Below are 26799 nucleotides of genomic sequence, written 5' to 3'. Positions count from 1 at the left end.
TACAAAGGTTCTTACAATGTATCAAATATGTCATACTTGGATTTACTTCCTCCACTGCTCTCCTTCATCCTCCCTCTCCAGATTCCTGGAACAGTTTCAACATGTGTTTAATTATTTGCACCATCCTCCTAACTCTTTTTCCACTACCTTCCACCTCCCACCAGTGCCAAACCCCCCTTTCTCCATGGAAAAGCTATACACATAGCTGAGATGTATATTATATTAGACAAGTGGCAGTAGACCAGGGGATATAAATGGATCCTTACAGGAATACATTTATACTCCAAATTGGACTTTGGTGGCAATGGTATTTGAACTCAAGATCTCACACTTGTTAAACAGGTGCCATTCCATGTGAGCTATACCCTCAGCCCTCCAAAATGGACTTTGCATACTCAATGGTACATGAAAATGTTCAAAATGCTATTTAAAAAACAGTCAGCTGGGAATTGTGGCCAATGATCATAATCCCAGCTCTTTGCATAAACATGTGTATGTGTGTATGTGAGTATATAATTAAGCAGTGTTGTACCAGTTGAATTATATATAGTACATATGATGCATATCATATAACATTTAAACAAGCTTTGATTGTGACTTAGAATACATACTTATATATAATTAGTATATTGATACATAATAAATTTATATTAATTAAAATATACATAAATATAATGTATGTACAATGTATATTACATATATGAAATTGATATATTCATATTAATATATTATTAGTAGGAATTGTGAATATACAATTAACATATATTAAGATAATATGTTTGTAAATTTATTATATAACATATTATAATATATTCATATATCACACACTATCAATATATCATATATTGAGGAGATTCAAGATTGCTGCTAGGATAGGGAATCAGAAATCCTAAACAATGTGACTCCATAAACTACTTTGAGATATCAGAGCTACACTTGGATAATTCTAATTGCTTCTAAATAATAACCACCACCACATTGAGGGCAGATAAAATTCAAAGACTGACCCTTAAATCAAGCTTAAATTGCACCTAAGAGCCATGAAAATCCCATTTGATACAGCCAGCAAGGCATGTTTAGCCCTAGGGAAAAAATCCCTTGGCCATTTCTCTCTTTTGTTTTTTTCTCCCAACCAGCAGAAGACAGACAACATCAATCAGAATCAAACTCTGTGGCATCCTGGACCCCTAGCCCATGAAGAGCCTCCCTATGCCATGCTGCAATGATAAAAGTGGCACCATTTCTCCCCAGTGGCCAGCTCCAAAGCTGCTTGCTTGAATCTACAGAATGAACCACCCACAACTCTCTTACCGACACCTGGGAGCATAATTCATTGCAGCCCCAGAGCAGACTGAATCCACTCACAACAAAACTGAAAAATGTAAACAGCAAACTGTAATCTCAAACTGACAGCAGAGGTGGGGGGTGGAACACTGAACCTGCCCCAGGGTGGGGCAATGAGCCAAACTGTCAGCACCAATGTCTCAGTGAAAAAACACGGGTAAAGCAGCAAAGGCTGAGAGCTAGAGTGAGCTGACAAGCCAACCTCCCACAGGAGCCAGTAGCACCAAGCAGAGGTTGGGAGAGGCACAAAGGTTGAGAGTGGAGTGGGGTGACATGCCGACCTCCCAAAGCTGTCTAGGTCGTGGATCTGAGAGCTGTTCTCATGGGACAAAAGGCAACATTCAAAACCAAATTGCATGGGGTAGCAGCTGAACAAGCAGAGTAGCAGCTGCAGGGCAAGGCAACTGCTGTCTGGTGAAAACAACAACAGCTCTGACCACCCTGCATAAACTGGCAGACTTACCTTGCCTCATAATTGCAACTAACCCTTTGGACAGAAGGACCAAGTACTAGTCACAACCCAGACAAGTGGTAGACCACATCAGAGCTTCCAATTATACACCAATATCAGGATTATGTTCCTAATAAATAACTTCAGATCTTTTACCAAAAAACTGAATGTTTGTTGTTCCTGAACCTGGTGTTTTTTATTGTGTTTTTTGGGGGAGTGCTTTTTGTGGGTTTTTTCTGTATTATTAACCATACCATCACTACTTTCTTATCCCTTTGCTTTCCACCTTCATTTTCCCTCTTACACTTGCACTACATACAATATATTGTTCTCCCTCCTAACCACTCTTTCAGCTCCTTCTCATCCTCTCTTTCCCACTATCTTCACCTCTCCCTCCTATGCTCCCACAATGTGATCAAACTACCCTTGCCTCCTATGCATGTACCACTTACTGACTAGTCTACTGTACCAACTGCACATAATCCCAGCCACCACAATCTCTGACACGAGCACCCTCCACTACAACAGAAATACCCCCCCAACACACAGAAGGGCCATAAAACTCATCAACTCCAATATCTCTTCCCCCACTCACCCAACCCTTTTCCCACCCACCTTTCAATGCCACATTTACCAATTTCCCAAATTTCTACATCTAGCCTAATAACTATAACTCTCCCAACTCCCACTTTTTATAGATATTATCACCAAGGGCTTTTCTATATTACATGTAAAAAACTGGCCTCTCATTGAGTTTGTGTATTTGTTATTGCTAAATGACAACTCCAGGTCAGGGACATAGCACATCTGTTCTAGCAAACAATCAGTCACAACACAAAAATTAAATCAAGGGAAAGAAAACAGGCAATTAAAACCACCAACTAGCCTAGGAACAGCATAGTTGCATAGCACCAAGTGGAGCAATGGGAAGAAAAGAAAGGATAGAAGCCACTCTCCTCAAAAAAATAATTCAATACAGGATTCAGGGGGAAATGAAGAAAATGGATACCCAGTTCCTGACCCCCCCCAAAAATGATAAATGTCACTAAGGAGACCAGTGACACCCACAAAAAATCCTCAAAGATGAAATCTGGGAAGAAAGTTCTGAAAAATTCACAGAGAGGATAAAAGACAAGGTTAACCAGAATGTACAAGATGCATTCAAGAAATTGCAAGACACCAAAAATAAAGAACACGAGAAGTCACAGAAACAAATAAATGATCTCAGACAGGACTTCAACAAACACCAAAGTGAGACAAAAGACACTATAAAAAGAGAGAAATATGAATTAAAAATGACAACACAAAATATAAAACAAGAATGGAACAAAGATATGGAATATCACAGAAAAAAGAATTAGAAATTCTGTAACCAAAAAAAGCCCTATAGTCAAAGAAAAAACAGGGTGGAAAGCAGCCACCAAACAGAATTAACCAAAATGGAACCTCTCCACATCATGTAATTAAAGCAATGAGCACAGAGAACAGAGAAAGAATGTTGAAAGTTAAAAGCAAGAAAAAGCAAATAACATATAAAGGTAAACATATAAAAATCACAGCATGTCTTTCAACGACACCTAAAAAGCAAGGGGTGAATAAAGTATGGAATTACAGGCACTGAATGAATATAATTTAAGTCCTAGGATACTCTACCCCTCAAAACTAATTTTCAATGTTGACAGAGAAATAAAAATCTTCCATGATAAGCAGAAACTAAAACAATATATGACCACCAAGCCACCACTATAGAAGATTCTACAAGGAATTCTGCACACAGAAGATTAAAGCAAATAAAACCAGCAGAGGACAGGGGGTATCAAACCACAGGAGAAGAAAAGACAAGTAATCAGAGAGTAGTTGATTCAGCTGCACACGAATCCTTGAAGAACAAAAATAACCGAATGGCAGGAGTCACCACATATCTATCAATATTAACAATGAATGTCAAGGCACTCAACTCCCCCATCAAAAAGCACCAGTTGGCAAACTGGGTTAAAAAGGAAGATCTGACGATCTGTGGTTAAAAAGAGACCCATCTTACTGACAGAAGAAAACACTGGCATAGAGTGAAAGGCTGGAAGAAGATTTACCATGCCAGTGGTCCCCCAAAAGAGGCAGGAATAACAATGTTTATAACAAACATATATTGGTAAAATGAGATAAAGTAGGGCACTTCATACTAACAAAAGTAGAAACACACCAAAAGGAAATAATGATTATCAACCTATATGCACCCAATGTCAGTGCACCCAATTTCATCAAACTTACACTATAGGACTTAAAAGCACAAAGAGACTCCAAAAGAGTGGAAGTGGGAGACTTTAATACACCTCTGTCAGCAATAGCTAGGTCCTCCAAATAAAAAAATCAACAAAGAAATCCTAGAACTAAATGACACCATAGATCAAAATGACCTAACTGATGTCTACAGAATATTTCATCCTAAAAATGCACAATATGCATTCTTCTCAGTAGCCCATGGAACTTTCTCCATGACATCATAGCGCACAAAACAAGCCTCAGCAAATATAAAATAGAAATAACCCCCTGCCTTCTTTCTGATCACAATGCATTAAAACTGGAACTCAACAACAAAAACAACAGCAGAAAATAGCAAATAATTGGAGGCTGAATAACACATTGCTCAAACATCAGTGGGTCATAGAAGAAATAAGAGAGGAAATAAAGAAATTCCTGGAAGTTAATGAAAATGAAAACATGACTTACCAGAACCTATGGAACAAAGCAAAGGCAGTCATAAGCAGAAAGTTTATAGTCATGAGTGCATATATTAAAGGACAAAAAGATCTCAAATGAATGACCTAATTGTACATTTCTAACACCTAGAAAAACTAGGACAACCAAAACCTGAAACAAGCAAGAGAGAAATAAGAACAATAGGACTAAAATTAATGAAATAGAGACCAAAAAAACATATAAAGGATCAACAAACAAAATGTTGTTTCTTTGAAAAATTAAACAAGATTGACAAGTCCCTAGCAAATCTTACTAAAATGAGGAATAAAAAGATCAAAATCAGTAAAAGCAGAAATGAAAAAGTGGAGATAACAACACACAACAAGCATATTCACAGAATCATAATGGACTACTTTGAGAACCTATAGTCCAATAAATTGTAAACTTTTAAGGAAGTGAACAAATTTATAGATACTTATGACCATCCAAAACTGAACCAAGAGGATATTAACCACCTAAACAGATCTATAACACATAATGAAGTTGAAGCCACAATAAAGACTCTCCAAAAAAAGAAAAGTCAAGGACCTGACAGATTCTTTGCTGAATTCTACAAGACCTTTAAAGAAGAATTAATGTCAACATTCCTTAAACTTTTCCACAAAATAAAAAGGGAAGGAAATTTGCCTAACTCATTCTATGAAGCCAGCATTACACTCATCCCAAACCAGACAGGGACATATCCAAATGGAGAACTGAAGGCCAATCTCCTGAATTAACTTGGATGCAAAAATCTTTGTTAAATAATGGCAAAATGAATCCAACAACGTATCAGAAAGATCATTCACCATGTCCAAGTCAGCTTCATCTCAGGGATGTAGGGATGGTTCAACATACGCAAATCAAGTAATATAATACATTAATAGAAACAAAGACAAAAATTACTTGGTTATCTCAACAGACGCAGAAAAAGCCTTTCATGAGATTCAATGCCACATCAATGATAAAAGCTCTAAGAAAACTAGGAATGGAAGGACTGTACCTGAATATTATAAAGGCCATATATGACAAACCTATAGCCAACATCATACTCAATGGGAAAAATTTAAAAGCATTCCCCCTAAAGTCAGGAACAGGACAAGGATATCCATGCTCCCTATTCCTATTTAACTTAATCCTGGCATTCCTATCCAGAACAATAAAGGAAGAAGAAGAAATAGAAGGAATACAAAAAAGTAAAGAAGTAGTCAAAGTACCCTATTTGCAGAAAATATTATCATATACCTCAAAGACCCATAAAGCTCCACAAAAAACTCCTACACACCAAAACAGCTACAGCAATATAGCAGGATACAAAATATACTTACAAAAATCTGTAGAAAAAAAACTCCATTTAAAATAGCCTCAAAAAATCAAATACTTGGGAATAAACTTAACATAGGATATAAAAGACTTCTATGAAGAGTACTACCAACCACTGAAGAAAGAGATTGAGGAAGACTATAGAGCTCTCACACTCATGGATTGGCAAAATACACATAATAAAAATTGCTATTCTATCAAAAGCAATCTACTTGTTCAATGCAATACTGATCAAAGTCTCAATGACCTTCATCACAGAGATTGAAAAATCTACCCTAAAGTTCATTTGGAAACACAAGAGACTATGTATAGCTACGGCAATGCTGAGTTAAAAAGAACAATTCTGGAATTATCACAATACCCGACTTCAAACTATACTACAAAGCCATGGCAATAAAAACAGCATGGTATTTGCACAAAAAACAGATATGAAGACCAGTAGAAGAGAACAGAGAACCAACATATGAATCCATACAGCTACATCCCACTTATTTTTTACAAAGGCACCAAAAACATACTATGGAGAAAAGACAGCTTCTTCAACAAATATTGCTGGGAAAAGTGGTTACCTTCAGAAAACTGAAACTAGATCCATTGCATGTCACCATGTAATAGTATCAATTCAAATTTTTATGTCCTTAATGTCAGACCCAAAAACTTGCAGTTAGTAGAGGAAAGAGCAAGGAGTGTTCTGGCAGCAATTGCTATAGGCAAGGATTTCCTCAGTAGAACTCCAGCAGCCCAGCAACTAAGTGAAAAGGTGGACAAATGGGACAGCTTGAAATCTTAAGTAAAGTTAGCCAGGCTCAGAAGGCCAAAAATCATATGTTATCCCTCATATGTGGATTATATACCTAAAACAAATGCAGTAATATTATTGGACGTGGTTCACAAACTAAGGGAAAATGTAAACAGGAGAGATAATGAAAGGGAAAGAAACCTAGAAGCTGAATGTGGTTGATGTGCTCACTCTAGAGGAGCGAATATAGCAACCTTAAACTGGCCGAGGCCACTATGGAAAGGGGACCGGGAAATAGCAAAGAGGTCTGGTAGAGATGTACCAATGAGGGTTGCAATGCACAAGTGCATGGAACCAATGCTAGGAATCTCTTTTTGTAGTTATCTTTATCTCAAACTAGCAAAACCCCTACGTTTTTCTCATTATCTCTTATGTTTTCTCTTCAAAAACTTGGAGAACAAGAGGTGGGAAGAGGTTCAGCCCAGGATGGGGGAGGGGTAACCAAAACAATGTATATACATTTAAAAAAATCAAACAAACAACAAGCAAGGGGTAAGGGCAATGCAAAATATATGTATATGTACACATATATATCATATATTAATATACTAATTATATATAATTACAAACTATGTTACAATCAATATATGTTTAAATATTATATAACAAATAATGTACTGTATAGATATTTTATCTTTATATAAAATTCAACTAGGACTATGCAGCTTAATTTGTACTCACTTTCTACATTGGGAAATAATTCCTCTGTGATTCCTCTAAATTTATTTTCTTTCTCAAGATTGTTTTTCCTTTTTTTGGATCATCTAAGTTCCATATAAAGTTGAGAATTAGTTTTTCCATTTCTGCACTAAAGTTTTTGGAAATTGAATAAGGATATATTCAATATGACACTTTGAAAGTTGTTGACATCTTAGCAATATCTTGTCATCCGTGAATACAAGTAACTTTTAATTTGTAGGTCTTCTTTTATTTATTATTATTCATTTATTCACATCTGCATACATTGTTTGGGTCATTTCTCCCCCCTGCCCCCTCCCCCACCCTATCCTCCCTTCTGTCCTCAGTTCCAGGCAAGTTCTATTCTGCCTTTATCACTAGTTTTGTTGAGGAAAAGAGAAAAGCCTAATAAGGAAGACAAAGAGTTGAGGATACCTATACAGAAATATTCCTAGCATTGCTTTTGTGTACACGTGTTATGAACCCTTTGATTCATCTCTAACTGCTCTTTACCCTGGTTATTGATCCCCTTATCATGATAACCACTGTTGTTTTAAGGTTTCTGTATTAGTTCCTCTGGAGTGGGGACATCAAACGCTTTCATGTTTTGGGTTTTCTACCTATTTCTAAATCACCCAAATGTGCTCTCCCCTTGTCATGTGGTCCCAGTCCAACCACATTGCTGCATTTGCCCTAGATCTAAAGTCCACATATGAGGGATAACATATGATTTTTGGTCTTCTGAGCTTGGCTGACCTCACTCAGAATGATGTTCTCTCGTTCCAGACATTTACCTGCAAATAAGATTTCATTCTTCTTCATGGCTGAGAAAAATCCCATTGTGTACAAGAACCACATTTTCTTGATCTATTCATCAATAGTGGGACATCTTGTTTGTTTCCATAACTTGGCTATAGTGAATAGTGCCGCAATAAATATGGGTGTACAGGTGCCTCTGGAGTAACCTGTGTTGCAATACTCTGGGTATAACCCCAGGAGTGGGATTGCTGGATCATATGACAGGTCTATGTTTAGATTTTTAAGAAGCCTCCAAATTTTTTTCCAGAGTGGTTGTACCAACTTGCATTCCCACCAACAGTTGATTAGGGTTCCTTTTTCCCCACATCCTCACCAACACATGTTGTTGGTGGTGTTTTTGATGATGACTATTCTAACAGGGTTGAAGTGGAATCTTAGTGTGGTTTTGACTTGCATTTCCTTTATGGCTAGAGATGGTGAGCATTTTTTCAATTGCTTTTTTGCTATTTTAATTTCTTTTTTTGAGAAAGTTCTATTAAGTTCAGTTGCCCATTTTTAATTGGTTCACTGATTTTAGGAGAGCTTAGTTTCTTAAGCTCCCTGTATATTCTGGTTATCAGTACCTTGTCTGATGTATAGCTGGCGAATATTTTCTCCCACTCCGTGGGTGGTGTCTTCAGTTTAGAGAACATTTATTTTGTTGTGCAGAAGCTTTTAAATTTCATGTAGTCCCATTTGTCCATCCTTTCTCTTAGTTGCTGGGCTGCTAGCATTCTATTGAGGAAGTCCTTGCCTATACCTATTAGTTCCAGAGTGTTTCCTGCTCCTTCCTGTAGTAATTTCAGAGTTTTAAGTCTGATTATTTAGGTCCTTGATCCATTTTGAGTTGATAATAATACAGGGTGATAGACATGGATCTAGTTTCAGTTTCTTGCAGATGAATAACCACTTTTCCAAGCAACATTTGTTGAAGAGGCTGTCTTTTCTCCATCATATGTATTTGGCACCTTTGTCAAAAATGAGGTGAGTATAGTTGTGTGGATTCATATCTGGATCTTCTATTCTGTTCCACTGGTCTTCAAGTCTGTTTTTATGCCAGTACCATGCTGTTTTTATTGCTATTGCTTTGTAATATAGTTTGAATTCAGGTATTGTGATACCTCCAGCATTGCTTTTTTTGCGGAGTATTGCCTTGGCTATTCGTGGTCTATTGTGTTTCCAAATGAATTGTAGGGTAGATTTTTCAATCTCTTTGATATAAGTCATTGGGATTTTGATGGGAATTGCATTAAACATGTAGATTGCTTTTAGTAGTATAGCCATTTTTACTATGTTAATTCTACCAATCCATGAGCATCAGAGATCTTTCCATCTTCTGTAGTCTTCCTCGATCTCTTTCTTCAGGAGTTTGTAATTCTAATTGTAGAGTTCATTCACATCTTTTGTTAAATTTACTCCTAGGTATATGCTTTTTTTTGAGGCTATTGTTAATGGAATTGTTTTCATGTATTCTTTCTCCATTTGTTCATTACTAGTATATAGAACAGGTAATGATTTTTCTATGTTCATTTTATATCCTGCTACATTTCTATAGCTGTTGATGGTGGCTAGGAGTTTTTGGGTAGCGTTTTTTGGGTCTCTAAGGTATAGGATCATATCATCTGCAAATAAGGATATTTTGACAGTTTATTTACCTATTTCTATTCCTTTTATTTCTTCTTCTTGCCTAATTGCTCTGGCTAGGAATTCCAGTACTATGTTGAATAGGAGTGGGGATAGTGGGCACCCTTGTCTCATTCCTGATTATAGGGGGAACCGTTTCAGTTTTTCACCGTTAAGTATGATGTTGGCTGTAGGTTTGTCATAAATATCCTTTACAGTGTTGAGGTACATTCCTTCTATTCCTAGTTTTCTTAGAGCTTTTATCATTAAGTGGTGTTGGATGCTATTGAAGGCTTTTTCTGCATCTATTGAGATGATCAAGTGGTTTTTGTCTTTGCTTCTATTGATGTGCTATATTACATATATAGATTTGCGCATGTTCCTGTGCCACGTGTAATTTGGTATTAGCTGGGTTACAATATTAATACTAACAAAATCATGAGAGAAGGATAAAAGAGAAGGAAAGATAAAAAGAAGAGAGAAGAGAAGGAAAAAAAAAGAAGGAAAAAAAATTGAGAGAGATGGTAGGTGATCAAACAGCAAATCAGGCTGCCAAACCCTTAAAGAAGGGAGAAAAAGATTTTAAAAAATCACCAGTTCTGGAACAGTAGGCTTGCAGGCTTATTTGTTTGTAGTTCTTTAGTGTCCAGTCCAGTCTGTGTGTGTCTCTCAGGCATACTTGGAGCCCTCTAGTGGCGGCCCAAGCGGGAGCATAGTGGAGTGGTTATCTGGGAAGCCTGTAGAGCTGAGGCCAGCTCCACCTGAGGGGTGGGATTCCTGGCGATCTGGTGGAAGCAGCTTTCTCACACCAGGCTGATGCCTGTCCTAGAGGGGTAGGGCTCCAGTCATTCCACACACACCTGGAGCCCTGCAAGGCCTAATGGGTGGGGGAAGTCTAAGGGGCGGGGTCCAGTCATGCCACCCATAGCTGGTGCTCAGCAGGGCCTGAAGGGCAATGGGCTCAGGGGAGGGGCGGGTATCCTGGCGAGCTGTGGGACTGGATCTGGGCTGGTCTTCAGCATGGATTGGTGGCAGGAATCCCGGTGGTCAAGGATCTGGCTGTGTGGCCGAGGGGTGGGTATTCCGGTGTGGTGTGAGTCTGGGAGCTGGAGGCCAGATTGGCTGGGGGGTGGGTAACCTGCCATTTGCGGGTCTGGTGTGGGGCTGTAGCCTGGCACAGCCTGAGGAGTGGAAAGCCCAGCAGAGCAGAGCAGTGGCTCTGCAGACCTACGGGGTGAAAATTTGGCAGACTGGCTATTATTTTATTAGATCATGGCATGGAGAAGCCTTCCGGGGTCTAAGTGTTTAGAGTGTCATGTTTTGGGCTCTCCCTGGTGCTTCACCTCAGTCAGGTGTGTCTCCAGCTTCTCGATAGGGTCTCTGGTCAGGATCTCACAAGGTCTGTGGCTCTGTCTCCATTACCATCTTGGATCTCTCCCCTTCTTTTATTTTTTGTAGCAGTAATGTATTACTTTTTAGCTTATAGATCTCTAACCTCCTTTATTAGATTCTAAATAGAAATACAGTCCTAATTAGATTTTCCATATTTTCATTGATGGATTTACAGAAACACTGATTTATATTTTTTGCTTGTATACCCTACATTTGTGTTGCATTCCTCTATTAATTCTAGAATTTCTGTAATATTTTGGAAATTTTATGTATTGTATCATGTCATGTTTGAATAAGCACAGTTTTCTGACCATTCTCAACTTTGTATGTCTTTTATTTCTTTTTTTCTTTGCTTTTGTCTTTTTTATTAACATATAATAGGTTAACAGGGGGATATATCATGATAGTTTTTATGTGCTTACAATATACCTTAATTAGATTCATCCTCTCCATCCTTTCTATCACCTTCCATAACCCCCTCTTAGAACAATTTCAACATGTTTTAATTTTATTGAATTTTCATGTATATATCTCTTTATTTGCATATATCATTTGTACAAAATAATTGATTTCATTAAACTTTTCCACATATGGACATAAGGTAACCAAATCATATGCACCCCTGTATTAATCTCACTTCCACTCAATCCTCCTTTTCCCCTTCCTTCTCCCCAATCATCTCCATTCTACTTTCTTGATTTGTTTTCTTTTAGATTCCATCTACAAAACCAAATATAAGATGCTTGCACTTTGGATTGGGCTTATTTCCCTCAACATATTGATATTCAGGTCCATTGGTTTTCTTGAAAATGACATGATTTTGTTCTTCTTTATGACTGAATAGTAATCTATTGGTTATATATACCTAATGTTTTCTTTATCCATTCATCTGTGTATGGGCAGCTAGGCTGATTCCATGATTTGACTATCATGGATAGTGCCAGAATAAACAACATGGGTGTGCAGATATGTCTATTATAGGTTGATTTTTATTTCTTCCAGTATATACCCAGGAGTGGTATAGCTCGATCTCACCTGAATATCCACACTGACCTCAAAGGTGGCTGCCTAATTCACATTTCTCACAACATTGCATAACAGATATTTAATTGCTGCATTCTAGCATTTGTTGATTATGTTTTTCCTGATGATAGCCATCTTGACTGGGATGAGATGAAATGTCAATGTAATTATGATTTGATGTCTGTACACATTGAACCTTTAACAATGACTTGTACTTCTTTTGAAAAGTGTCTACTCAGTTCATCTTTCCCACTTATTAATTGTTTATTTTTTCTTTTAGTGCTTAGCTTTTTGAGTTCTTTATATATTCTTAATAATAATCATCTGTCAGATAAATAGGTATCATAGAATTTTTCCCATTCTGTAGGCTGTCCCTTCACTCCATTGCTACTTTTGCTGTGTAGGATTTTGCTAGTTTAATGCAGTCCAATCAGTCAATTCTTTCTATTATTTCTTGAGCTACTGGAGTCATATACCAAAAGTCATTGCCTACATGTGTACCCTATATTTTGCCCTAGCACTTTAAAAGGTTCAAAGATTTTTTTCAATACTTAAGATTGAACTCAGGGCTTTGTACTTTCTAGGCTAGTACTCTACCATTTAAACCATGGCCCAGACTTTTTTTGCTTTAGTTGTTCTTCATGTAGGATCTTGAGTTTTTACCTGGAGCTATCCTTGAACCACGATCATCCTAGTCATGCCTTCCATAGCTAGGATAACAAAAACATGTCACCACTGCCCAGATTCTGTGTTGAGATGGGGGTCTTGCTAATTTTTGCATGGGCTGGCCTTGAATTATTAGTCTCCTGATCTCCACCTTCTAAGTTGCTGGAATTATAGACATGAACCATTATGGATATTTCAAATATCCAAGCGTTCAATGTTTTATATTTTAAACTAAGGCCTTTAATATACTTTGAATTGATCTTTTTATAGAGTGAGAAACAATCTTCTAATTACAGACTTCTACATGTTTAAATTCAGTTTCCCTAGCACCCTTTCATGCGTCTTTTCTCCAAAATATGTTTTCGGCACCTTTTTTGAGAATCAGATGGCTTAAGGTGTGTGAGTTTATTTCTGGGTCTCTATTCTATTCAGTAGGCCAATATGTACCTTTTTATTTCAATGTCATGCTGAGTGTGGTACTATGGCTCTATAGTAAAACTTGATGTCTTGGTGTTGTGCTGATTTTTTTTGGCCTAGTATTACTTTGACTATTGGGGTCTTTTGTGATTTCATATGAATTAAGGATTTTTTTTAGTTCTATGAGGAATGTCATTGGAACTTTGATTAGGATTTCATTGAATTTGTAAATTTCGTTTGGTAATATGGTCATTGGCACAATATTAATTCTACCAACCCATGAAAATAGGTTGTCTTTACATCTTTTAGTGCCTTCTGTAACTTCTTTCCTTGTGTTTTATAATATCATTGTAGATGTCTTTCAACCCTTTGCTTATATTTTTCTCATATTTTTTGAGGCTACAGTGAATGGGATTGTTTTCAGAGTTCTTTCTCAGAAGGAAATTGTTTTGGTGTATAGAAAAGCATTCATTTTTATATGTTGACTTTTTTGCTGCTACTTCTCTTAAAGTGTTTATCAGATCTTATAGGGTTTTGGTGGGATGTTTGTGATCTTTAAAGTATAGCATTATATCATGTGCAAATAGAAATTTTACTTCTTCCTTCACTATTTGTAATCTTTGTATTACTTTCTCTTGCATTATAGATCTGCCCCAGATTTATGTACAATACTGAGTAACATTTTGGAGAAAATGCTTTGAATTTTTCACCATATGGTATAATAATGGGTATAGACATTACTTTTATTATGTTGAGGTGTGACCTTTCTATTTCTAGGTTCTTCAAGACTTTTATCATGAAGTGATGGTGAATTTTGTTAAAGGCTTTTTCTGCATCTATTGAGATGATCATGTCAGTTTTGTATTTGATTTCATTTTTATGGTGTGCATTATGTTTATTGATTTGAATATGTAGAACCATCCTTGAATTCTTAGAATGAAATCCACTGGACCATGTTATATCATCCTATTCATATGTTATTGAATTTAGCATGCAAGTATTTTATTGAAGATTTTTGTCTGTATGCTCATTAAGGAAAATGACCTATGGTTTTGTTTTATTGTTATGCCCTTATCTAGTTTTGGTGTCAGAGCAATACTGGCTTCACAGAATAAGCCTGAGTGTTTTCCTTCCCTTTCCATTTTAGGGACTAGATTGAAAAGCATTTGTGTTCATCTTTAAAGGTCTTGTGAAATTTAACTATGAATCTACCCATTCCTGGGCTTTTTCTTGTTAGTGGAACTTTTATTTTGCTTTAATATTATTGTTTATCATTGGCTTGCTTAGATTTTTATATTTTCTTAGTTTAATTTTGTCATATGTGTTTAAAATAAAATAAAAATAGTCTAGATATTCCAGTTTGTCCAATTATAAATTTTCAACTATAAAGCTATGAAGAAAAAATTTGAAGAAGACTATAGAAAACTGAATAATCTCCTATGCTCATGGATTGGCAGAATCAATTGTATGAAAATGGCTATATTATTAAAAGCAATCTACATGTTCAATGAAATTTCCATGAAAATTCCACTGCCATTTATCACAAAGATTGAAAAATCAACTCTAAAGTTCATTCAGAAGCAAAAAGACTGAGAAGAACCAAGACAATGTTGAGCAAAAAGAGCAATGCTGTAGTTATCACCATGACTGACTTCACACTATACCATAAAGCACAGCCATAAATGCAGTATGATACTGGCACAGAGGTAGACACAAAGATCTGTGGTCCAGAATAAAAGACCTAGATATGAATCCACACACCTAGGCCCTTGTCATTTTTGACAAGGGCACCCAAAACATACAGTGGAAAAAGACAGCCTCTTCAACAACTTTTGTTGAGAATACTTGATATCTCCATGCAAAAAAAAAGTGAAACTGGATCTGTATCTTTCACCTTATATGAGTATCAGCTCTATGGGAATTAAGTACCTTAATATAAAATCTGAAACTTTTAAGCTAGTACATAAAACAGCAGGGAATAAACTGGAACTAATAGGCATAGACAATGAGTTCCTATGCCTCAGCAACTAAGAGAAAGTATGGACAAATGGACTACAATGGATTAAAAAGCTTCTGCACACCAAAAATAATAATCACCAGATTGAAAAGTCAGCTCACACAATGGGAAAAAATCTTTGCCAGTGATATATCTGAAAATAAATTAATACCTAGAATATACAGAGAGTTCAGAAAACTAAACTCCCAAAAAAAATGACCCAATGAAGAAGTGAGCATATGAACCAAACAGATCTTTTTCAAAGGAAGAAGTCCAAATGACCAAGAAACGTGAGGGAATGATCAGCATCCCTGGCCATAAAGGAAATGCAGATCAAAATCACCTTAGATTCCACCTCACTCCTGTTAGAATGGCTACCATTAAGAACAGAAACAATAACAAATGTTGGTGAGGATGTGGAGAAAAAGGAACTGTCATGCACTGTTGGTGGGAAAGTAAATTAGTACAAGCACTATGGAAAACAGTATGGAGGTGCCTGAAAAAATTAATATCAAAGTGCTATATGATCTAGTAATACCCCTCCTAGGGATAAACCCAAAGGAATGAAAGTCAGGTTACAATAAAGGCACCTGCACACACATGTTTATTGCAGCATTATTGAGAATAGCTAACCTATAGAAAGAGCCAGAACGCCCCAATACTGATGAATGGATTCAGAAAATGTGTCATTTTTGTACAATTTTATTCAGCCATAAAGAAGAATGAAACTTTGTCATTTGCATGTAAATTGATAGAACTGGAAAACATCATTTTAAGTGAAATTAGTTGTGGAGGATTCCCAGGTGAGCAGCCACACTGGTCTAGCAGGGAAAGAGTTAAGGCAATTGTATCTTGCCCTGGCTGAAAACAAAGTAGATCAACCTGCTAACTTGCAATAAAGCCTTGCTTGCAATAGAGGGGATTGCATAAACACTCTGACCATTAAGGCCCAGCTAGTGTCTGTGTTACCTCCTCAATTCTTGCTTGCGCACCTAGTAAACTTTTAAACCTGCTAAACTTCCTCTAAATAGAGTATTTAACTGCTGCTTGTTACAAATTAAAGTTGAACCTGATCTCTTAATCTGTTCCCTGAGTGTTTTCCCAGTTGTGTCCTCCTCCCCACCAGGATAATAGAAACCCACCACACTGCTTCAGATCATTGCAACAGTTAATCAAGTTCAGAAAGCCAAAGGCCACATGCTTCCTCTCATGTGTGGAGTATAGACCCCATACAAATATAAGCAATATTACGAAAAAGAGGTCATGCTAATGAGAGGTCACATCAGAGAGGAGTGTAAAAGAAGGAAGTTAAGGGGAATACAGTTGACATACTTCCTATGCAAGAATGAATATAGAAATTTTAAATCTGAAATCACTCTAAGTAGGGGACTAAGGTAGAAAGGAGAAAAATAGGAGTGCTGAACCAATTTGGGTTATAATACGTCTATACATGATACGTCACAATAAAACAAACTGCATAACTATGTTAAACAAAAATGTCATTTTTTTTCAAAAACAAAACAGGGCCTGTCGGCTGGGGGGGGTTTGGTAACAGTAGAAGTGGGGAGAATATAAGGAAGGAGGTGAATATGGTGAAAATATTATGTACACATATATGTAAATGGAAAATCGAGACCTGGTGAAACTATTACAGGAATTAGTATAGGAAAGATAAACAAGAATGATGGAGGGAGTGAATTCAACTAAGATATATTATAAGAAGTTTTGTAAATGTCACAATGTACCCCCATTATAACAATAATAAAAAATGGGAATTGTGAACAAAAGTTTTCAAATAATTCCCTAATGATACTTTGGATTTCAGTGGTATCTATTATAATATCCCCTTTCTTAACCCTGACTTTATTAATTTTGGTGTTCACTCTTTCTTCGTGTTGGTTTAGCTAATAGTTTCAAAAGAAGGCAGAGAATCATGAGTTTGAAGCTAGCCTGATCTATATAATGAGTTCCTGGACAGGCTGAGATACATAGCAAGATTTTGTCTTCAAAAAATGGGGGATATTTGGATTGATGACAAAAAAAAAAAGAAAATGAGAAAGATCTTAATCTATCTGAATAAATCTCCCTGTGAACACTTTGGTTATGTGGTATTGAGTGGTATTGAGTGGGAGGGGAAGCTGTAGGCTGTTTGGCTTTTTCTTCTGTTTCTATTGCTCATCTAGCAGCCAGAGGGTATGGTTTGTTGGTAGAGCCAGTTGTAATGACCCTTTTATTGTTCTACTCCTCAGAAAGTGATGGGGTGGTTCACAAGATTTTGACCAGAAGCTCCAGCTTGTTCTGATGTCTGATGTCTGTCAATTGGTCGAAGAAAATCTGTAAGATTGCAGTAATCCACACTGATGGATGGATATTGGTAGAATGTACACTTGCTCCCTCCTCCAGAATTCTGATCTTCTGCAAAGTAAGTCCTGCACATAATTGCTTGTAACTTCTCTTTTCTTCTTTCTAATATTCCTGCAGGTAGCTTCCCAAATCTATGGCCCCAAATGGGAAGTAATGTGTCCTCCATTTATGTCCCAGATTTGCCTCACACAGTGGGTAACTCCCGAAAGTCCCAATCCAATCTTTCTCCTGAAGCAAGAGCAACTCTGTAGGCAAAAACTTGCTGGATATGCATACACCCTTTGCTATACATTCCTAGAGATAGGAAAATGCAGACTACTTTGAATTTCAAGGCTTAATACTCAAACAGGAATCAATCAAGAAGTCCCCTATCATTGCCTCATAGCCAAATACCAGGAAGAAGAGAGAATTCTGCCATTGTCAGTATCCTATGAAAAGTTCACGTTCCCAGTATGATTAGACTGCTCTTGTGCATAGATGCTGAGAGCATCTCTCAAGTAGTTGTTTCACAGTGTTGTTAAAAGCATGTGCCAAACAGGACCTGCCTAGAACTAAGGAGAGGAGAAGGGAACAGGGGAGGTGGGGGTCGGTGAGGAGAAATGACCCAAACAATGTTTGCACATGTGAATAAATGAATAATTAAACAAATAATAATAAAAGGACAAGTTGGCAAAAAAAAAAAAAGAATCCAGAATGTGAACTTCACTAATTGTACACTGATCCATTGAGAAAAGAATGTAGTTATGGAAGAAAAATAGGGGTTGGCTATTTCTGAGTACATTTTCAATGCTGGTTCACAGAACACAAGAAGATAAAGTTATGAAAGGACTAACTTCTCAAAAAATTTTGAGATGTATAATTGTAAAAATTGTAAGTAGTTTTGTCATACAATTTATTTAATATTGCACATCCACAACAAAGAAGAGCAAGTGTTACTCTGAGTCTGACCAAAGAGACTTCATTATCTTCTATCAAAAGATTAGTGTTCTAACTTCTGGGTGTTTGAAATGCTCTTATAATTTGAATTGTAATGAACAATTTCAACTGTCAATTTGCTAATGCAGCAGCTGGCATATGGCAGTTACCTGTTAAAATAAGCATGGATACAGCTGGGCTCAACTCAGTCATTCCAATAGTACTTTGAATGTTGATAATTCTACTTTATTGAGGTATAACACAAATACACTGTATCTATCATAACAATATTAAACACATTTCATATAAAAATAAATATGGGACACTTGACCAAAAAACACGCACAATAACTTGGAAAACTACTAAATAGATTATAGGGGAAAACCTTCCTAAGAAGGTGAGATGAAACATGAATTTGTCAGTATTAAAAAAAACCTTGAATTTGGAAGGATGAGAAAGAAATGAAAAGAAAAATCAAGTACAAGCATGTTGATAACAAAATAATTTCCTATCATCATGTAGCTCAAAAGAAACTAAGGAAAATGACTATGTTTATGCTGATAGCAGGAAAAGAGATATGAGAATAGATTGATATACTGGAGAGACCATTTTGCTCAAATGAACATTTAAATGAAATAACAGAAAGCAACACAAAAAATACAGCATCAACTAAATTCTCAACACATGTTGATCAATTTTTTTACATCTTTTATATCATTTTAGGTTTGCATATAACTTTATTTATTCATTTCTGTTCATTTATTTATTTTGGCAGTACTGGAGTTTGAGCTCTGGGACTCATGCTTACTAGGCAGGTGCTCTACCACTAGAACCATGCTCCCAGACCTTTATTTTTCTTTAGTTGCTTTCCAGGTAATCAATCCTTCATCTGATGTGTATCTGGCAAATATTTTCTCCCACTCTGTGGGTGATCTCTTCAGTTTAGAGACCATTTCCTTCGTTGAGCAGAAGCTTTTTAGTTTAATGAGGTACCATTTGTCTATACTTTCTCTTAGTTGCTGGGCTGCTGGGATTCCATTGAGGAAGTCCTTGCCTATACCTATTAATTCCAAAGTGTTTCCTACTCTTTCCTGTACCAACTTTAGAATTTGGGATCTGATATTAAGATCCTTGATCCATTTTGAGTTAATACTAGTACAGGGTGATAAACACAGATTTAATTTCAGTTTTTTTGCAGACTGCTAACCAGTTTTCCCAACAATTTTTGTTGAAGAGTCTGTCTTTTCCTCGTATATTTTTAGTGCCTTTGTCAAAAATAAGTTGGGTATATTTGTGTGGATTCATATCCGGGTCCTCAATTCTGTTCCAGTGGTCTCCATGTCTATTTTTGTGCCAGTACCATGCTGTTTTTATTGCTATTGCCTTGTAATGTAGCTTGAAGTCGGGTATTGTAATACCTCCAGCATTGTTCTTTTTGCCCAGTGTTGCCTTGGGTATTTGTAGTCTCTTGTGTTTCCAAATGAATTTAGGGTAGATATTTTATGAATGTCATTGGGATTTTGATTGGAATTGCATTAAACATGTAGATTGCTTTTGGTAGTACAGCCACTTTTACTATGTTGATTCTACCTATCCATGAACATGGGAGATCTCTCCACCTTCTATAGTCTTCCTCAATCTCTTTCTTCAGGGGTTTATAGTTTTCCTTGTAGACATCATTCACATCCTTTGTTAAGTTTACTCATAGGTATTTGATTTTTTTTTGAGGATATTGTAAATGGAGTTGTTTTCATGTATTCTTTCTCTATTTGTTCATTATTAGTGTAGAGAAAAGCTAATGATTTTTCTATATTGATTTTATATCCTGCTATAGCTGTTGATAGTGTCTAGGAGTTTTTGGAGAGAGTTCTTTGGGTCTTTAAGGTATAGAATCATATCATCTGTAAATAGGGGTATTTTGACAGTTTCTTTACCAATTTATATTCTTTTTATTTCTTCTTCTTGCCTTATTGCTAGGAATTCCAGTACCATGTTGAATAGGAGTGGAGAGTGTGGGCATCCTTGACTCATTCCTGATTTTAGAGGGAATGGTTTCAGTTTTTCCCATTAAGTATAATGTTGGCTATAAGTTTGTCATATATAGCTTTTATAAATTTTAGGTACTTTCCTTCTATTCCTAGTTTCCTTAGAGCTTTTATCATGAAATAATGTTGGATCTTATCAAAGGCTTTTTCTGCATCTATTGAGACATTCAAGTGGTTATTGTTTTTGCTTCTATTAATGTGCTATATTATGTTTATTGATTTGTGTATGTTGAACTACCCCTGCATTCCTGGGATGAAGCTGACTTGGTCATGGTGAATGATCTTTTTGATGTGTTGTTGACTTTGGCTTGCCATTATTATATCGAGTATTTTTGCATCAATGTTCATTAAGGAGATTGGCCTATAGTTCTCCTTTTTGGAGGTGTCTTTGTCTGGTTTTGGAATGAGTGTAATACTGGCTTCATAAAATGTATTAGTCACTTTTCCTTCCCTTTCCATTTCTTGGAACAGTTTAAGGAAGGTTAGTATTAGTTTTTCCTTAAAGGTCTGATAGAATTTAGCAGAGACTCCATTAGGTCCTGGACTTTTCTTTTTTGGGAGACTCTTTATTGCTGCCTCAATTTCATTTTGTATTTTAGATATATTCAGGTGTTTAATGTCCTCTTTGTTCAGTTCTGGATGATTGTAAGTATCTAGATATCTATCCATTTCTTCAAGATTTTCATATTTATTAGAATACAGGATCTCAAAGTAGTCTGATGATTTCCTGGAAATCCATGGTGTTTGCTGTTATCTCCCCAATAGCATTTCTGATTTTATTGATTTGTGTTTTTTCTCTCCTCATTTTAGCCAGGTTTGCCAGGGGTCTGTCAATCTTGTTTATTTTTTCAAAGAACCAACTTTTTGTTTCATTAATTCTTTGTATGGTTGCTTTGGTTTCTATTTCATTGATTTCAGCTCTTATTTTTATTATTTCTCTCCTTCTATTTGTTTTGGGATTTGCTTGTTCTTGTTTTTCTAGGAGTTTGAGATGTAACATTAGGTCATTGATTTGAGATCTTTCTGTCCTTTTAATGTATGCACTCATGGCTATAAACTTTCCTCTCAGGACTGCCTTTGTTGTGACCCATAGGTTTTGATAGATTGTGTTTTCATTTTCATTAACTTCTAGGAATCTAAATTTCCTCTTTTATTTCATCGATGGCCTATTTGTCATTGAGCAATGTGTTGTTCAGCATCAGCTAGGTCCATTTGCTCTATGGCATGCTTTAGATCTAGAATTTCTTTACTGATTTTTTTGTTTGGATGACATATGTATTGGTGATAGGGGGGCATTAAAGTCTCCCACTACCACTGTGTTGGAGTTCATATATATTTTTAGGTCCTTCAGGGTATGTTTGATGAAATTGGGTGTGTTGACATTGGGTGCATATAGGTTGATAATTGTTACTTCCTTTTGTGTATTTCCCCTTTAATTAGTATGGAGTGTCATTCTTTGTCTCATTTGATCAGTGTAGGTTTGAAGTCTACTTTGTTTGAGATAAGTACTGCTACTCCTGCAGTACCATTGGCTTGGTAAATCTTCTTCCAGCCTTTCACCCTAAGACTATGCTTATTTCTATCAATGAGATGGGTCTCCTGTAAGCAACAAATTATTGGATCTTCCTTTTTAAACCAGTTTATCTATGGTGTATTTTGAGGGGGGAATTAAGTCCATTAATTGAGTGTTAGTACTGATACATATGTGGTGATTCCTGTCATTTAGTTGTCTCAATTGTTTTTTTTTTTTTCATTTTCTTTTATTATTCATATGTGCATAGAAGGATTGGATCATTTCTCCCCACTGCCCCCACCCCCTCCCTTACCACCCACTCCACCCCCTCCCTCTCCCCCCTCCCTCAATACCCAGCAGAAATTATTTTGCCCTTATTTCTAATTTTGTTGTAGAGAAAGTATAAGCAATAATAGGAAGGAACAAGAGTTTTTGCTGGTTGAGATAAGGATAGCTATACAGGGCATTGACTCACATTGATTTCCTGTGCATGGGTGTTACCTTCCAGGTTAATTCTTTTTGATCTAACCTTTTCTCTAGTACCTGTTCCCCTTTTCCTATTGGCCTCAGTTGCTTTAAGGTATCTGCTTTAGTTTCTCTGCGTTAAGGGCAACAAATGCTAGCTAGTTTTTTAGGTGTCTTACCTATCCTCATCCCTCCCTTGTGTGCTCTCGCTTTTATCATGTGCTCATAGTCCAATCCCCTTGTTGTGTTTTCCCTTGATCTAATGTCCACATATGAGGGAGAACATACGATTTTTGGTCTTTTGGGCCAGGCTAACCTCACTCAGAATGATGTTCTCCAATTCCATCCATTTACCAGCGAATGATAACATTTCATTCTCCTTCATGGCTGCATAAAATTCCATTGTGTATAGATACCACACTTTCTTAATCCATTCGTCAGTGCTGGGGCATCTTGGCTGTTTCCATAACTTGGCTGTTGTGAATACTGCTGCAATAAACATGGATGTGCAGGTGCCTCTGGAGTAACAGTCTTTTGGGTATATCCCCAAGAGTGGTATTGCTGGATCAAATGGTAGATCGATGTCCAGCTTTTTAAGTAGCCTGCAAATTTTTTTCCAGAGTAGTTGTACTAGTCTACATTCCCACCAACAGTATAAGAGGGTTCCTTTTTCCCCGCATCGTCGCCAACACCTGTTGTTGGTGGTGTTGCTGATGATGGCTATTCTAACAGGGGTGAGGTGGAATCTTAGCGTGGTTTTAATTTGCATTTCCTTTATTGCTAGAGATGGTGAGCATTTTTTCATGTGTTTTCTGGCCATTTGAATTTCTTCTTTTGAGAAAGTTCTGTTTAGTTCACATGCCCATTTCTTTATTGGTTCATTAGTTTTGGGAGAATTTAGTTTTTTAAGTTCCCTGTATATTCTGGTTATCAGTCCTTTGTCTGATGTATAGTTGGCAAATATTTTCTCCCACTCTGTGGGTGTTCTCTTCAGTTTAGAGACCATTTCTTTTGATGAACAGAAGCTTTTTAGTTTTATGAGGTCCCATTTATCTATGCTATCTCTTAGTTGCTGTGCTGCTGGGGTTTCATTGAGAAAGTTCTTACCTATACCTACTAACTCCAGAGTATTTCCTACTCTTTCTTGTATCAACTTAAGAGTTTGAGGTCTGATATTAAGATCCTTGATCCATTTTGAGTTAATCTTGGTATAGGGTGATATACATGGATCTAGTTTCAGTTTTTTGCAGACTGCTAACCAGTTTTCCCAGCAGTTTTTGTTGAAGAGGCTGCTATTTCTCCATCGTATATTTTTAGCTCCTTTGTCAAAGATAAGTTGCTTATAGTTCTGTGGCTTCATATCTGGATCTTCTATTCTGTTCCACTGGTCTTCATGTCTGTTTTTGTTCCAGTACCATGCTGTTTTTATTGTTATTGCTTTGTAATATAGTTTGAAGTCAGGTATTGTGATACCTCCTGCATTGTTCTTTTGACTGAGTATTGCCTTGGCTATTCGTGGCCTCTTGTGTTTCCATATAAACTTAACAGTAGATTTTTCAATCTCTTTAATGAATGTCATTGGAAATTTGATGGCAATTGCATTAAACATGTAGATTACTTTTGGGAGTATCGACATTTTTACTATGTTGATTCTACCAATCCATGAGCATGGGAGATCTCTCCACTTTCTATAGTCTTCCTCAATCTCTTTCTTCAGAAGTGTATAGTTTTCCTTGAGGTCTTTCACATCTTTTGCTAGGTTTACATCTAGGTATTTGATTTTTTTTCAGGCTATTGTAAATGGAATTGTTTTCATATATTCTTTTTCAGTTTGTTCATTATTAGTGTATAGAAATGCTAATGATTTTTCTATGTTGATTTAATATCCTGCTAACTTGCTATAGCTATTGATGATGTCTAGAAGCTTCTGAGTAGAGTTTTTTGGGTCTTTAAGGTATAGGATCATGTCGTCTGCAAATAGGGATATTTTGAAAGTTTCCTTACCTATTTGTATTCCTTTTATTCCCTCTTCTTGCCTAATTGCTCTGGCTAGGAATTCCAGTACTATGTTGAATAGGAGTGGAGATAGTGGGCATCCTTGTCTGGTTCCTGATTTTAGAGGGAATGGTTTTAATTTTTCTCCGTTAAGTATAATGCTGGCTGTAGGTTTGTCATATATAGCTTTTATAATGTTGAGGAACTTTCCTTCTATTCCTAGTTTTCTTAGAGCTTTTATCATGAAATGATGTTGGATCTTATCAAAGGCTTTTTCTGCATCTATTGAGATGATCAAGTGGTTTTTGTCTTTGCTTCTGTTAATGTGGTTTATTACGTTTATTGATTTTCGTATGTTGTACCACCCCTGCATCCCTGGGATGAAGCCTACTTGGTCGTGGTGAATAATCTTTTTGATGTGTTGCTGAATTCGGTTTGCCATTATTTTGTTGAGGATTTTTTGCATCCATGTTCATTAAGGAGATTGGCCTATAGTTCTCCTTTTTGGAGGTGTCTTTGCCTGGTTTTGGGATAAGTGTAATACTGGCTTCATAAAATGTGTTTGGCAGTTTTCCTTCCCTTTCTATTTCATGGAACAGTTTAAGGAGGGTTGGTATCAGTTCTTCTTTAAAGGTCTGATAGAATTCAGCAGAGAATCCATCAGGTCCTGGACTTTTCTTTTTGGGGAGACTCTTGATTGCTGCTTCAATTTCATTTTGTGTTATAGGTCTATTCAGGTGATTAATTTCCTCTTGGTTCAGTTTTGGATGATCATATGTATCTAGAAATCTGTCCATTTCTTTAAGATTTTCAAATTTATTTGAATATAGGTTCTCAAAGTAGTCTCTGATGATTTCCTGGACTTCCATGGTGTTTGTTGTTATCACCCCTTTTGCATTCCTAATTCTACTAATTTGGGTTTTTTCTCTCCTCATTTTAGTCAGGTTTGCCAGGGGTCTATCGATCTTGTTTATTTTTTCAAAGAACCAACTTTTTGTTTCATTGATTCTTTGTATGGTTTTTTTGGTTTCTATTTCATTGATTTCAGCTCCTATTTTTATTATTTCTCTCCTTCTATTTGTTTTGGGATTTGCTTGTTCTTGTTTTTCTAGGAGTTTGAGATGTATCATTAGGTCATTGATTTGGGATCTTTCAATCTTTTTAATATATGCACTCATGGCTATAAACTTTCCTCTCAAGACTGCCTTAGCTGTGTCCCATAGGTTCCGGTAGGTTGTGTTTTCATTTTCATTGACTTCCAGGAGCTTTTTAATTTCCTCTTTTATTGCATCAATGATCCACTCTTCATTAAGTAATGAGTTATTTAGTTTCCAGCTGTTTGCATGTTTTTTGTCTTTACTTTTGTTGTTGAGTTCTACTTTTACTGCATTGTGGTCAGATAGTATGCACGGTATTATTTCTATTTTCTTATATTTGCTGAGGCTTGCTTTGTGCCCTAGGATATGATCTATTTTGGAGAAGGTTCCATGGGCTGCTGAGAAGAATGTATATTGTGTAGAGGTTGGATGAAATGTTCTGTAGACATCTACTAGGTCCACTTGATCTATTGCATATTTTAGATCTTGGATTTCTTTATTGAGTTTTTGTTTGGATGACCTATCTATTGATGATAATGGAGTGTTAAAGTCTCCCACAACCACTGTGTTGGCGTTTATATATGCTTTTAGGTCTTTCAGGGTATGTTTGATGAAATTGGGTGCGTTGACATTGGGTGCGTACAGATTGATGATTATTATTTCCTTTTGGTCTATTTCCCCTTTTATTAGTATGGAATGTCCTTCTTTATCTCGTTTGATCAATGTAGGTTTGAAGTCTACTTTGTCAGAGATAAGTATTGCTACTCCTGCTTGTTTTCGGGGGCCATTGGCATGGTAAATCTTCTTCCAGCCTTTCATCCTAAGCATATGCTTATTTCTGTCGGTGAGATGAGTCTCCTGGAAGCAACAAATTGTTGGATCTTCTTTTTTAATACATTTTGTCAAACGGTGTCTTTTGATAGGTGAATTAAGTCCATTAACATTAAGTGTTAGAACTGATAGGTATGTGGTGATTTCTGCCATTTAGTTGTCTTAGTTATTTGAAGGTTTGATTGTGTGTACCTAACTTGATGTTACTCTCTACTGTCTTGCTTTTTCTTATCCTGTGGTTTGGTGCTGCCTGCCTTTTCATGGTTAAGTTGGGTGTCACTTTCTGTGTGCAGGATCCCTTGCAGAATCTTTTGTAATGGTGGCTTTG

At 36.5% G+C, this 26799-nt stretch overlaps 1 long non-coding RNA gene and 1 pseudogene across 1 annotated transcript in view; one reads left to right on the top strand and one right to left on the bottom strand.

Annotated features, from left to right (window-relative positions):
* The window catches only part of LOC109674816 (UDP-glucuronosyltransferase 2B4-like), a 722912-nt pseudogene that overhangs the window by 633822 nt on the left and 62291 nt on the right, over positions 1-26799 (bottom strand).
* The window catches only part of LOC141410765 (uncharacterized), a 36854-nt gene continuing 20778 nt past the window's right edge, over positions 10724-26799 (top strand). Inside the window, exons 1-2 of the long non-coding RNA XR_012435550.1 lie at positions 10724-10826; positions 17496-17668. This is a non-coding gene — a long non-coding RNA (uncharacterized lncRNA). The remainder of the gene's footprint in view (positions 10827-17495; positions 17669-26799) is intronic.

Source organism: Castor canadensis, chromosome 9, assembly GCF_047511655.1.
Source record: "Castor canadensis chromosome 9, mCasCan1.hap1v2, whole genome shotgun sequence".
Classification (NCBI taxonomy): Eukaryota; Metazoa; Chordata; class Mammalia; order Rodentia; family Castoridae; genus Castor; species Castor canadensis.
This window is presented reverse-complemented; position numbering and strand designations above follow the sequence as displayed.